Source organism: Lissotriton vulgaris, chromosome 1_1 (assembly GCF_964263255.1).
Source record: "Lissotriton vulgaris chromosome 1_1, aLisVul1.2, whole genome shotgun sequence".
NCBI classification, from domain to species: Eukaryota; Metazoa; Chordata; class Amphibia; order Caudata; family Salamandridae; genus Lissotriton; species Lissotriton vulgaris.
The window spans coordinates 1,974,722,476-1,974,737,303 of NC_141685.1; positions in this window are offsets into that span (position 1 = coordinate 1,974,722,476).

Below are 14,828 nucleotides of genomic sequence, written 5' to 3' on the forward strand. Positions count from 1 at the left end.
CTGTGGTGTCCATAATTATGCCCAGTGCCAGCTTGTAGGCGGAGGGCAAGCTTCTGTCTGATCCCAAACTGGTGGTTCTGGTCAGTTCCTCCATTCCCACTTGATTTGGTGCCAGCCTCACTAGAGAAACAAAAAGCAGCAGGAAGGCCTAGGTGTGAGCTTCATCTGCCAGTGACAAATTGGGCATCCTATGACATTCAGTAAGGGGCTGGGCACAGTCACTGTGCCATCCTGTCAAGTGAGGAGTCCTCCACCCTAGAACCAGGATCCTCTGTCTACTTTCTGGGAGCAGTACACATTTCACAACACGGTCAACATCAGGGGTCAGGTGACAGCTGGACACTGGCAGGTAAGTATTTTGGTGTTAGGCAGGAAAATTACAACTTTCCTAAAGTGTAATTTCCAAAATAGTAATAAAAAATGCAATTTGACCATTGCATTTGTTATACATTTACTATTAAAATGAGCCCTTGCTAAACTTTTCTAGCTACTCCGAAACTGAATTTAGCACTTAATAAATGTAACAGTGTAAACCAATGTTAACCTGTGGGAGAGCTGACTTTGCCACAATGAATATGACCTCAGAGTTTTTTTTACTGCCAGGGCATGTAAAGCATTAATTATACATGTCCTACGTTTTAAAAACTATGCCCCTGCCCTGTGTACTTTTACAGTCTACCTTAGGGGTGACTTATATGTATTAAAAAAGAAGGTTTAGGCCTGGTAAAAGGTTTATTTTGCAGGTTGAAATGGCAATTTAAAACTGCACTGGAGCGTCTAGAGACAGGCTCTACAATGCTACTGCAGTGGGTGACACAACGAGTGCTAAAGCCCACAATTGGCATTTAATTTGCAGGCTCTGATACAGCTGGTACCATATACCATGGACTTACAAGCATATTAATTGCACTAATCAGGTATATAATAATTTTAATAGGTTTGTAAGGGAGGGAACAGACACCTTACCTCTGGTTAGTAGAGGTAAAGTGCACAGAGTCCAACGGCCAACAAAAATAGGTTCAGCAACAAAAGGCAAAAATCGGGGAAATAGCACACAAAAATAGTAGCATCAGACAACCCACCATGGACATTACTTCCCTTACCCATCTAACTAACATGATTGAAGTTATCATGTAAAAGGTTTTGTTATAGTAATAGTTGAGGTACTCCGTGTATTCTTGCAGAGTTTTCATTTAACTCCAAGCTGTGGGAGTGAAATGACACGAGTTTCATCCACCCCTAATTATAATGCTTGAAAACGATTTCGAGGCTCATGATGGTCAAGACTTTCATCCTGCATAGAAAAAAGCATTGTTATTTAGTGCCTTGAGTAGAGAAGGGCGACACATCTTTAGATATTTACCACAAGCTTTAGAACGTAATGGTCAACCTATTTAATGCATATATAAGGATGCTTGATCCAGACTTGAAGTGAGACTTGCTAAAGAGGAGAATTTAGTCATGGTGATTTACACATTTTATGCTCCACTCCAAGGTACTGGGGAGGCAATTAATTAATCTGTCGCTATGCTGAGAGACTTGCCAAATAAATGCCGATTTGGTAGTATGACAGATGAACTGATTTAATATCAGTTAATTGTACAGTGCAGGATTAAAAAAATACAATAAATATTATGGAAAGCAATTGATATTGCAAACTTTGTGGAACAATCTGATCTGCGTATAAGACAATTTCCGAGGAAAAATAATTTGCGTGAGGGTCCATTGGTGAAGGATATCGCTAAACCAGAAATGGGTGCAATGATGAAATCCTCAAATCGCTCATTTAACAGCGGCATACTTTCTGATGTGGGAGCATATGTTATTTATCAGATTCAGGGGCATATGATCAAGGGGGTTTATCTCCGCTTTTTTGGCTTTAAAAGCCAAGAAAGCTGAGATAAAATGATCTCCCTATTACCTAGCTGTCGCTAACACCCGTTAGCAACAGCTAGTAGGAGATAGCGACCATCTTGTGCCCCGCTTTGCATGTCAGTGATATTCATCACTAATGACATGCAAAGTGGGCATGCCAAGATGTTAGCGACTGTAAAACAGTCGCTAACATCGCTATCTCCTATTACCAACTTTTGGAGATATTCGCGCTAAGCGCGAATATCTCCAAAAGCTAACACCTGCCCCTGAGCAGTTCTTAGCCATGTTATCCAATGGTAGGTGGATAACATGGCTAAGAGCATTAGCTCGGTAATGCATGAATATCGCGGACTTTTCAGCAATATTCATGCATTTCGGCCGTTTTTTATCGCTTAGGAGATAAACCTTGATAATAGCAAGGTTCCTAAGCGATAAAAATTGCCGCAGCTCGGCGATAAAAATATCGCCGCTAACCAACATAGCGATAATTATCGCTAGTTGTTGGTAATATGCCCCTCAATGTCTTGTTATGCCATAAGCAGCCAATGTAGGAGATGCGGTTGTTTAGGTCATTTTACTGTGATATGTAAATTTGGAACACATAACAAAGTGACTGTAGTGTCGGAAGATTCACCTCTGGCCCCTTAGGTGGCTGATAGAATTTTAAATATGGGTTGTGAGGCAAATGTAACTGAAGAAGATAAGATAAAAAATAGACCAAAGGAATGTAACGTAACTGATGCTATGTAAAGCGCTCTGATACCCGATTCGGGACAAGTTCGCGCTATATAAAACTGCAAAAAAAAACAAAAAGTCCAACTTATGGTGAGTGGGGTAGAACCACTTTGAAACCTAAGGATATATCGCCAGATGGGTATCAAAGAGAAATGATTAATATACATGGGTACATGGATGGTCACATTTCTTTTGAGAAAAAATATATACAAGACAAAGTATATTTAGCGAAGCATGGACCTCCGCTCTAGGGGTGGTTACATCAAAATGCTCAATATATCATTATTAAACCTAGGGCTTCGTCTCAGATTATGGTTGTGGATGATGAAGGGACAAGACCAAGCAGGCCAAGATGGCAGACGCTCATTATTAGAGCTCTGCACCAGCTGCCCTCAAATCTGCACTAATCCTGACTCTCGGTCTGGCAACTTCAACAGCCTACTTTGCAGCACAGCCACAGCTACTGCTACAGACCGGCGTTGTCGATTGGGGAACTCCAGATGGCCCATGAGGGCTCGTGGCAACGAGTGACAGAGCAGTAGTGTGGCTCACTGGTTAGAGGCGGCAGACCCGAGAGCAGAGGACGGCCCGGGACCAGGGTTCGATTCCCGGCGCGGCAGGTTTCTGGACCAGGGTCAGCGGACTCGATAATTCTCTCGCCTCTGTGCCCACTCTGATCAGCGATCACACTCGGCAACTCTGGGCATTAGCTTGCATCATCTTCACTAACGGCCCCACCAGACCGCCGGGGATGCCTGGTCTCACCCTGGAGATACCCATTAAGGGACCATCTCTCAGGGAAGCCAGGAAGGGTTTCGCAGCGGTCGAAGCGCCTTGGGACCCTACGGGTAAGTAGTGCGCTATATAAATGCCTACACATACATTTACATTTACAGAGCCGCCTGAGACTCATGACCTACCTGGAATTGACCTGGCTGTATGCAGACTCAGCAATCTGAGACCCCAGTGTGGTACTACATCATCCCTGGGTGACATTTTGCCTGGACCGGGCACGGTGAGTGTGACGCTGTGGCTTCTGAGGTGGCGCAGTCTACTGAACTGGGGTTTGCACTGCTAGCAGTGACCTTAAGAACAAAGGGGCTGATCTGCAAAGCAGTCAGGGGGCCTGCCTGGTTTGTCGCAAGGACACACCCAGCACTACTCTTAGTTGAGCTGGAATGCCCCTCACATTTGCCCTCCATGCCAGCACAGCCCCGTATAGTGTGGCCGCAAACACTAGCTTTCAGGGAGAAGGCACGGTGCCAATGGCAGAGGACCGATTAGGAGACCCACACTTCGAAATTGGATGCTGAATGGAGTTGGTGCACAGACTGGGTTGCAGAGGGTGCAGCAGGAAGTCTGCGTTGCAGTTGGCAACGCTGGTGACCAGGCATCTAGTGTAGGCCTCGGGTGCAGCTCGCCTAGAGAGGCAATTGCCTCCACTATCAAAGTCTCCCTGCCTAGAACAAATAATCAAGAACCATCGAAGATCTCCACATTTTCACCTCAGACTCATCTCATACCTTCAACTTAGAGTCCCAGTCTCCTCCACTTGTGACTCCGCAAATGACTGACATTATTGTATAAACTGAATACCCTTTGTCACGGCACAAGCAGGATGACCCCGCTTGCATACAATCTGCTCTTTTATGACTCTCTAACCTATGCCCTTCCTCTGGTGACACCGGAAACAATTGCCATTATATTTCGGACTGAGTACCCACTGTCATGGGACAGGCAGGCTAACCCTGTTTACATACTTATCATAATCTGATGACTCTCTAATTTGTGCACTACTAGTTGAATTTTATGACCATGTCCTCCCCAGCCTCCATAGCGCTGGCATGGTCGCCTGCTTCCATGTGCATTTTACAACTGGGCCCAGTACAACTTAGATGCGGACATGCAGGGTTATGCTAATCTTGAACCTTCATAAACAAAGAGGATGAACCCACTAGTAAAGACGACTCAGATGTGATTTTTGAGTGCTAGAAACCCACTAGGTTTGTAAAAAGAACCCTCACCCACCACCCTAGATGGTGGCATGCTTCATCATAGGGTTCCCAACCGGGTAGCCGAGTGCCGGTTCCCAACCGGGTAGCTGAGTGTTTCAATGCCTGGATTACAGCGGAGTGGGATTGGTATTGTGTGAAGAAGTGCTGGAAAAGTGGTGCAGGTTAAAAATGTCTCTTTTTATCCTACACCACTTTTCCAGTGGAAGTGGTTCCCTCACAGAGAATGCCTGGTGCTGGACCTGGACTTGGCTTGCCCCTCTTGTAGGAGAGTAAGATCTGCTTACTATGGTTACCCCCACTTTTTGCTGGTGTTTCACTGTTTTTCGAATTCAGTGTGGCTGGGGCCCTGCTATACAGAACCCCAGCCTAGCTGCTTCCTCTCTAAAATGATTGCATGTACTTTAGGTATATTCCAGTTGGTTACTGGGGTACACTTGTGAGTCCCCAGTATATGGTACACTAGGTACTAATGGCATAGGTACCCCAGAGGCCTACCAGGGGCTTCATCATGTAGTATGCCACCCCTTGGAAACCTTCCCAAATGGCACCACAGGACTGCTACTGCAGCCTGGGTAAGGTGGTGCGTGCACCCCTAACTAAGATATAGGTTACCTATATCTACCTTTTAATCACTGACACATATAAGCCTATCAGTCCCTCCTATGGCAGGACTTATCAATCCTGAAGTCAGAGTGGTTGGTTTTGTATGAGAGGGTGCCCATGCATGTGCCGGGCCCCTCTGCAGCTTTTGGAGCCTATTCTCTGAGGCTGTTTAGTGATCCAGCCAGACCATTGACCCTGCTTGCAGGCAAGTCGCCCCCACACCACCACTCATCACCTGTGGACCCGCTTGCGTTGCCGATTCCTGTGCCCCTTCTGCCCCCATCTTCTCCCTGCCCCCACCGCTCCCTACCCGGCCTTCCCGCCGCTGCCTCCCTGCGACCCCACCCCAGCACACCCATTAGCCTCTCTGCTCCTGCCTCCCTGCAGCTCCTCCCTCCCAAGCCTCCTCATATGCAGGCCGAGAAGCAGGCCGCGCAGCAGGCGTGCCGCTGGCGCGCCTAAGGCTAGCCCGTCTGCGCCCATCCGTGCCTTGACTAAGTCCAGCACCAGGAGCCCTGGACCCCACGAACGCCACGACACCAGTATCCACTACAACGCCAGCACCCTCCATGCACTCAACACCGGACGAAACCACGCTTGCTTCCTGGCCACCCAGAAAGGGACCCACGGACCCTTCTCCTGCCACACCTGCACTGCAGCTTCACCGGCGACAGAACCACCAAACCTCCAAGGACTGGACCCAACCACCTCCGCTGCATACTTCTCAACACCAGCTCCGCACGCAAACACGCCGTCGAGCTCTGGGATCTGCTCGACACCTCTGCCCCAGATGTTGCCTTCCTGACCAAGACCTGGTGGAATGACTCCTCGGCGCCCAACATCACCATAGCCATCCCGGACGGCTACAAGGATCGCACACAAGGGCCACAGGGATCGCGCCAACGGAATTGGAGGAGGAATAGCCATAATTCACAAGCCAACCCTAAAAGCCGCCACCCACGCAGACGACACCCTCAACACCACTGAACACTTGCACTTCCGGATCCACACCGAGCCCAACACCACCCTTAGAGGAACACTCATCTACAGACCCCCGGACCCTGGGCTCAGTTCAGCAACTCCATTGCCGACATCGCCAGCACCCACGCACTCGCCTCCATGGACTACATCCTCCTCAGGACCTGAACTTCCACCTCGAGAACAACAACAATGCCAACTCCGCCACCCTCATCGACAACCTCACCAACCTCTGCCTCAGACAACTCATAAACACACCCACCCACACCGCCAGCTACACGCATGACCCCATCTTCTCCACAGGCTCCCACGTCGCCTTCAATCACACCACCGAACTCTACTGGACCGACCACTGCTGCATCCACTTCACCTTCAAGAAACCAACCACGCACCATCGCAACCCAACAGCTGCCTCGTCGCTGCTGGAGCAAAGTCACCGAAGACCAGCTACTCACCTCCCTCGCCAAGAACCCACCCACTGAACCCACCAACTCTGATGCCGCAGCCCTCAACCTTAGACAGTGGATCAACAACTAAGCCAATACCCTCGCCTCGCTCAGGAAACCCTCCAACAGGCACACCAGCAAGAGAGCCACATGGTTCGCCAACAAGCTCCAGGCCTCCAAACTCGCATGCCGAAAACTGGAGAAGACATGGCTCCACAAACGCACACCAGACAACCACGCAGCCCACAAGGACGCTACCCGCAGACATCACCACCTCATCAGATTAGTCAAGAGATCCTCCTTCAAAGACCGCTTGGATAACAACGCACACAACAGCAAAGAGCTATTCAGCATCTTAAAGGAACTCTCAAACCCCAGCACCAACGCCAACGGCATGCCGCCCTCACAAGAACTGTGCGACTTACTGGCCATCTTCTTCTACCGCAAGATCGCTGACATCCACAAAAGCTTCAACACCAAGACCACCCCGACTACGCCAGAATCCACCTCCCCTTTGAACACCACCAGCGCCAACCTCCTAACCTCCTGGTCCAACGTCAACGACGACAAGACACGCAAGGTCATGAAATCCATCCACTCAGGACTCAGGATCTCCGTCTGACCCATGCCCAAACCACGTATTCAACAAAGCAGGCGCAGCCATCGCACCCCTACTATGGAAGGTCATCAACATCTCCTTCGAAACAGCGGCATTCCCGGAAAGCTGGAAGCACGCCAAAATCAACGTCCTCCTCAAGAATCCCAAAGCAGACCCCAAGGAACTCAAGTACTTCCGGCCCATCTCCCTGCTCCCATTCCCGGCTAAAGTCATCAAGAAAATCGTCAACATGCAACTGACCCACCACCTGGAAGACAACAGCATCTTGGACCCATCCCAGTCCGGATTCAGACGAAACCACAGCACCAAGACAGCCCTCATCGCCACCACAGACGACATCAGGCACCAACTAGACAACGGCAAAACATCAGCCCTCATCCTCCTGGACCTGTCAGCTGCCTTCGACACGGTCTGCCATTTCACTCTAAAGACACGCCTCCTAGAAGCCGGAATCCAAGAGAAGGCCCTTGACTGGACCACGTCCTTCCTCAGAGCGTCTGCCTCCCACCCTTCCGTTCCGAAGCCACCGACATCATCTGCGGCGTCCCCCAGGGCTCATTCCTCAGCCGAAGCTGTTTAACGTCTACATGGCCCCACTCGCACTAGTGGCCAGCCATCACAACCTCAACATCATTTCCTACGCCGACGACACCCAGCTGATCCTCTCCCTCACCAAGGAACAACACACTGCCAAAACCAACCTTCACAAAGGAATGAAGGCTGTCGCCAACTTAATGAGGAGCAGCTGTCTGAAGCTGAACTCGGACAAGACAGAGGTCCTCATCGTCGGATCCACTCCCTCAGCCTGGGACGACTCCTAGTTTCCGACCACACTGGGAACAGCACCAACACCCACCGACCATGCACGCAATCTAGGATTCATCCTCGACTCCTCCCTCTCCATGTCTAAGCAGGTCAACTCCGTCTCCTCCTCCTGCTCCAACACCCTCTGCATGCTCCACAGGATCTACAAGTGGATCCCGACAGAAACAAGAAGAACGGTGACACGGGCCCTCGTCAACATTAGGCTGTAACCACCTCGCAGACAGGCTTTAGTGTATTGGGGCTAGGTGGGGGGACTCCCTGAGGGCTTTGAAAGTCTGCACGGGGGGGCACACTTGTTGTCCCTGTGCATAGCCCCATTCAAACCCTTTGCAGGGGCTTCCAGCCCTGCTCTGGGCCAAAACTGCACAAAGGAAATGGGTGCAACCGCCCCTCTTTCCAGACCCCCCATAGGTGGGTCCCCAGAGCATGTCCAAACCCTTTTCTTAGTATAAGTAAGAGACCCCTGGCAATAGGACTTTAGATTACACCTGGATGAAACTCTGAAACTGAATCCTGGAACTTCAACGCTTTACTAATGATTAGAGGACAGAAGAATCTCACTTGGGACAAAAGGTGACTCCCCTGTTCAAACAGGCACCAACAAAGCATTTGCCGGTTTGCATCTCTGAAGCTATCATCGGACTCTGAAGAATTTGCGGCCCAAGAAGAGGATTTCCACATTTCTCGAAGGTCGATCCAAGTCCCCAGCAAAGCTGAGACCCTCAGCCCTCACGAGTGAGTTGGAATCAGAACCCCTTGGACACCGTGCACATTTCCTAGTGCATTAACTTCCTGAGCTTTCCCGAAGTTGTGCATTGGGTTACTTGTAGCCCAAGCCCCGAGCGCCATCTGCACTGAAGATTGTGGGCCTACACTCCACGAGTGTTCCGTGAGCTTGCTTATTGCATTTCCGCTTGAGGCTCCTTTGTGATCCCTGGTCTGTCAACTGGTGGGTCCCCTTGAAGGTAACTCTACTTTTCCTTGGGCTTCTCTGGTTGCTCCAGATGTGCCCTGACTCCCTAGCAAGTAGTGAGTCCCTCAGATCTTGCTGGTCGCACCGAAGCCAATCTCTGATTTCTATGTGGGTTGCCGTTGCCAAGGCTTGCTGGGTCTAATCCGGAAATTGACACCGCAGAACTCGACATCCTTTGTGGAACAGCTTGAATCCAAAGCCTGGTTGTTGTTGACACCTCCTTGTCTTCGTGGCTGAAGAGTTAAGCTTCACCTTCTTCACCTGAAATCACCCGACATCGGTGGGCATATGCCTATCATCCTCCTGTTCACTGGCAAGTGATCTAGACTCTGTCCCCTCTGCTTTCAGGTTCCTCACATCTTCGATCCAGGCTTGGATCACACCGGACACTTTCCACGTGGACGCCAGCAGCGCTTTACAGCAGATCGCCATTGAAAATGACAACGCAACCCGACACCAAAAGACACCTATGCACCTGGCTTCCCTGGGTGAGGTAATTCGAGTACTCGAGTGCTCATGTGGGTGGTGGCTCTAGAACCCACTAGTTTTAAAGGGGTTTGCTCCAAGTCCTCTTCTAAGTGTCCTTTATCTTTAAAATTCCAACTGCGACTTTCCCCATAGAAGTTAATAGTGTTTAGACACTGCACACGTCTCCCGTGGGTCCCCTGTGTCACTACTTTGGGTGGTTCCTGGGGGTCCCAGCAGTTCTACAGGCTCTAGGGCCTTGTCTCTATGCAAGTTGTGGATCTTATACCACTTTCTTAGTATATGGTTTGGTACGCCCCTAGGGCTCAACGTATATTGTGCTAATTTACTGTGTGATATTAAGTTTACAGAATGTACTTTTACCTCTAGCCTCATAAACGGACTAGAGGGATGTGTTTAGAATAAATACATATATTTTTTATATATACCTGGTGTGGTTCTCCTTTCATTTAGTCATTCACGAGATAACAAACTGGTAAAACAAGCTGCTTTACATTCCTCCAAGACTTAGCCTGAAGGCTGCTCTCCACACCTACCTCAAGGATAGCTTTCTATTAAGATTGTCTTTAACCTACCATCAATGAGGGTCATTTGGACTGGTGCAAGGTGTCCACTAGAATAGTGGACAGCATATGCCAGGCCAACTTCTCACATCTCTAACCTAGGACTATCTTTTCCAGGTCCTGACTCAGATGGGAGTGGGCAAGTGCCTCTTGGCGTACATCTGGGTACTATATACAAAATCCTTCTCTGGAGTCTTCTTGGGTCAGCTCATTTCCCCCACCTCTCCAGGAGGGCGCAGCACTGAACAGGGATGGCCCTTATCCCCTGCTATTTGCGATAGCAATGGAGTTCCTCTCCATCTGGCTGCAGAGGGAAGGTTAACTGGGTAATCCCTCTGGTGAACATCCGCTCTAATCTGTCCCCCATATATAATACATTCAATGCCTTCACCCAGGCAGCAGGCCTCAGGGATAACAGGGAAAAGTTTTCGATTTTTCCACTCGACCTGGCTCAGCCCGCAAGAGATATGCCTTGGTGGGATTCCGCTTAACTGGCATGAATCTGCCATCCGGTACGTAGAGGTTCGCCTCTATTACTTCTTGATAAACCTATTTTGACAGCAACCAAGGGGTTTCTACTGCAACCCAGATAAATTACTCGATCTTATTTGAGAAAACAAATGCCACTGAAGAGCTCTGAAAAAAATTGCAGCTGTCAATCGGCGAGGGCGGACCATGCGCCTCATTGTTTGAAGCATATTATCTGGCAGCGCAGCCGCAATAGATGGCCCGATGGCTGGTGAGTACCAATCTGGAAGGGACCTATCACCAGTCGAACCACCTTACGTTGACCTTAATTAGAGGCTTCCTGCCTCCCAAAGTGATACCTTCCTCCCTCAGTCCTTGCAGGCACAGATGGCTAGTAAATGTATTGCGAGGGAGCACCTCCTCGCACATTACATTTCCCCATATGCAACAGCATTCCCATTAATAGGCCCCCACGCTTTTCAGGTACATACTCAACTGTAGAATTGCGTAGCTGGCAAGGATGAGAGCTGGTCACAATTGGCGACCTTTTTCCCAATGGGCACCTCCTATCCTTAGACCATCTCAAAACTGACTATGACCTTCCACTGGGACAATTCCTTACTTACCAACACTGCATAACACATCTCAGAATCTCTTATTTAGCCAGGACGAGGAAGCAGCGACACATAACACCCTCCAAGCACTTCTCACCATGGGTTAGGGCCATCACCTTTTCCCATGGATCTATAAAGCAATGCGCAACCTCACCAACACCTCCCTAGTGCCCTTACGAAATAAATTGGAGGATTACTTGGGAAGGGTGTTGAATGACACTGAATGGGAACAAGCGCTAGCATTTCTGAAGCAGGTTTCCAGAAAGGCCAAATTAAAAATATGGATTTTATCCACCTAACACCATACGTGCTTGACCCCCATGCAGCTCAACCACTGCTTCCCTACAGCAGACCTTATTGCCCTTGATTCATTTAGGGAGGGCAGATTTCTGCAAGATACTGTAGTCCTACCCAGCTCACATGACCTACTGGCAGGTGAACTGGTATGGTTTTAGGACAATCGCACTCCTGGGTGTGTAAAACTTCAAAGTATGGTCTATAACGTTAAGTTGGTGCTATCCGGTAATCCGTTAGGGACTGTGGGACCAAGTTATGATGCTGAGTTGCGCTATCCCAAACGTGGGTAGCGGCACCGGATGCACACAGAAAAGAAGGTTTCCAGCGAGGTAGATTGTACGTTTGAAATTATTTTATTACGAATCAAATTTTATCTTCATTCAAAATGTTGTATTCACATGATGAAATTCATACATCAATCTTCATTTCTTATTGATTCAAAAGATTCCCCATCAATTCCCAATGCATTTCGGGCGCGGGGCCCTTCATCAGGGGATTTAATTTTACTGTTGACAAAAAGAAAAATGATACACATATATTAATACGCCACCTAGTATGCATAGTGCAGATCAATACATTTCAAAAATCCAAACATTATCTCTTAAGCATGAATCTAGTTAGTGGCATATGAAATCTGAAATTCACCCGGTTTAAATAAATGAATACAGTACACATTTACCCCTAATTGTTATCGAGTGTGAATAAAAGTCAAACAACACAAAGAGCGGGTGTCTGTGTGTTTAAGTAAAAGAGCTGAAATGTCTGAGACCGTGAGATTGTCTGGGTACTAACTGTGGTCCGTTCGGTAGAAGGTGAGTAATAACGAGTGGAAGGGATGAGTTTCAACAAATTTGAACACGTAAGCAAAGAAACCCGTCTAAATTCTTAGAACCATCAGGCACCTGGTGTATGGGAAAGTTCTCAACCCGAGTGGGGAAATAGGTAAAGGGCTGTTTAGATAGATTCTAACAATGGGAACCCGAAGGGTACCGGCCGTAATTTAAACTAAAATAGGGTAGCTTACCGATATCAGTGCGGAGCACTGGAAACAATGTCGCCCTCCATGTGCGTCGGCGGGATGGAATGCGGAAGTTCCGTTCAGATCTTTACGTGAACGTCGTGTGACGTGTACGGTCATGTGATGGAAGGGGGTGGAAAACAGACTACCCGGAGTCTGAGATGTAAGGGTGTTCGTGTACCGTGGTTGAAAGAGTCATTAAAAACAAAGGTGAATGCCGGAGTGTATAACGTCAGGCGCAGCTGTACAGGGCCAAAAAAGCACAGTGGCTGTAAGTGGTCATGTATGAAAAAATTTCGAAATTAACACACAAATGTCAAGAAAATTAATAAACATCACCACAGAAGGAAAATAGTATACACATGTCATTAGCACGGTGAGGAAGCTTGGTAATTTTGTGCAACTACGGTGAGACTGGGTACAAGAGAAACACAATATCAGGGTATCTTTTTACAGAAAGCAATGAAAGTCCATACGATCATTTAATCCTTTTGGATGAGTCGTGGTAAGACGATTTATCCAATATATTTCTCGTCTCAATAAATACTGGCTATTGTCTCTACCCGGTAAAATGCTGGGTTGTTCCAATACTAGAAATCTTAGTTGACTGGGGGTATGATTGTGAAGATCAAAATGTACAGCCAAAGGGGATTTAGAATTCCTAGTTCGAATGTTACTCTTGTGTTCTGTGAGCCTGGTTTTTATTTTTCGCTCAGTCTTGCCAACATAGGCCAAGCCACATGGGCATTTCAACATATAAATTACATTGCGACTGTCACAGGTGGCAGATACTTTCAATTTAATCACTGTACCTTGACTGGGATGTCTTACTTCATTGCCTTTAATGATAGCGTTGCAATTACCGCAATTGTGGCATGGTAGTGTGCCTTTGTGAACTGCTGTTTTTCTTTCAGTTTTGGTGTTCAATATTTCTTTGATGTTTCTGGTTCGCTGGTATGCGAACCTGGGTGGACTCGAAAAAATACCATTGAAATCTTCTTCAAGTGCCAACAATGGCCAGTGTTTGAGAATGATCTTTTTGATCCGATAACTTTCTGTGGAATATTTCGAAGTGAATGCTGTTCTCTCTTGCTGGGTGGTGATCACCTTGTCTTTCAATAGTGTGGTTCTAGAGATGTTAGATGCCTTAGTTTTTGCTTCCTCAAGGATTGCCGTGGGATAACCTCGCATCTGGAATTTATCCAATTTACTTACAACATACAGAAAGACAAAATATCTTTCCTGGATGTAATGATTGAAAACAAACAGGGTCAATTGGAAACGACAATCTTTACTAAATCCACGGACAGAAACAATTTGCTACATTTTCAAAGTTTCCACCAACCATCTTTGAAACAACATCTCCCGTACTCTCAGCTATTAAGAGTAAAAAGAATATCTTCATCTGAACAAATTTATAATGAAAACTTTCCCAAACTCATGGATAAATTCCAGATGCGAGGTTATCCCACGGCAATCCTCGAGGAAGCAAAAACTAAGGCATCTAACATCTCTAGAACCACACTATTGAAAGACAAGGTGATCACCACCCAGCAAGAGAGAACAGCATTCACTTCGAAATATTCCACAGAAAGTTATCGGATCAAAAAGATCATTCTCAAACACTGGCCATTGTTGGCACTTGAAGAAGATTTCAATGGTATTTTTTCGAGTCCACCCAGGTTCGCATACCAGCGAACCAGAAACATCAAAGAAATATTGAACACCAAAACTGAAAGAAAAACAGCAGTTCACAAAGGCACACTACCATGCCACAATTGCGGTAATTGCAACGCTATCATTAAAGGCAATGAAGTAAGACATCCCAGTCAAGGTACAGTGATTAAATTGAAAGTATCTGCCACCTGTGACAGTCGCAATGTAATTTATATGTTGAAATGCCCATGTGGCTTGGCCTATGTTGGCAAGACTGAGCGAAAAATAAAAACCAGGCTCACAGAACACAAGAGTAACATTCGAACTAGGAATTCTAAATCCCCTTTGGCTGTACATTTTGATCTTCACAATCATACCCCCAGTCAACTAAGATTTCTAGTATTGGAACAACCCAGCATTTTACCGGGTAGAGACAATAGCCAGTATTTATTGAGACGAGAAATATATTGGATAAATCGTCTTACCACGACTCATCCAAAAGGATTAAATGATCGTATGGACTTTCATTGCTTTCTGTAAAAAGATACCCTGATATTGTGTTTCTCTTGTACCCAGTCTCACCGTAGTTGCACAAAATTACCAAGCTTCCTCACCGTGCTAATGACATGTGTATACTATTTTCCTTCTGTGGTGATG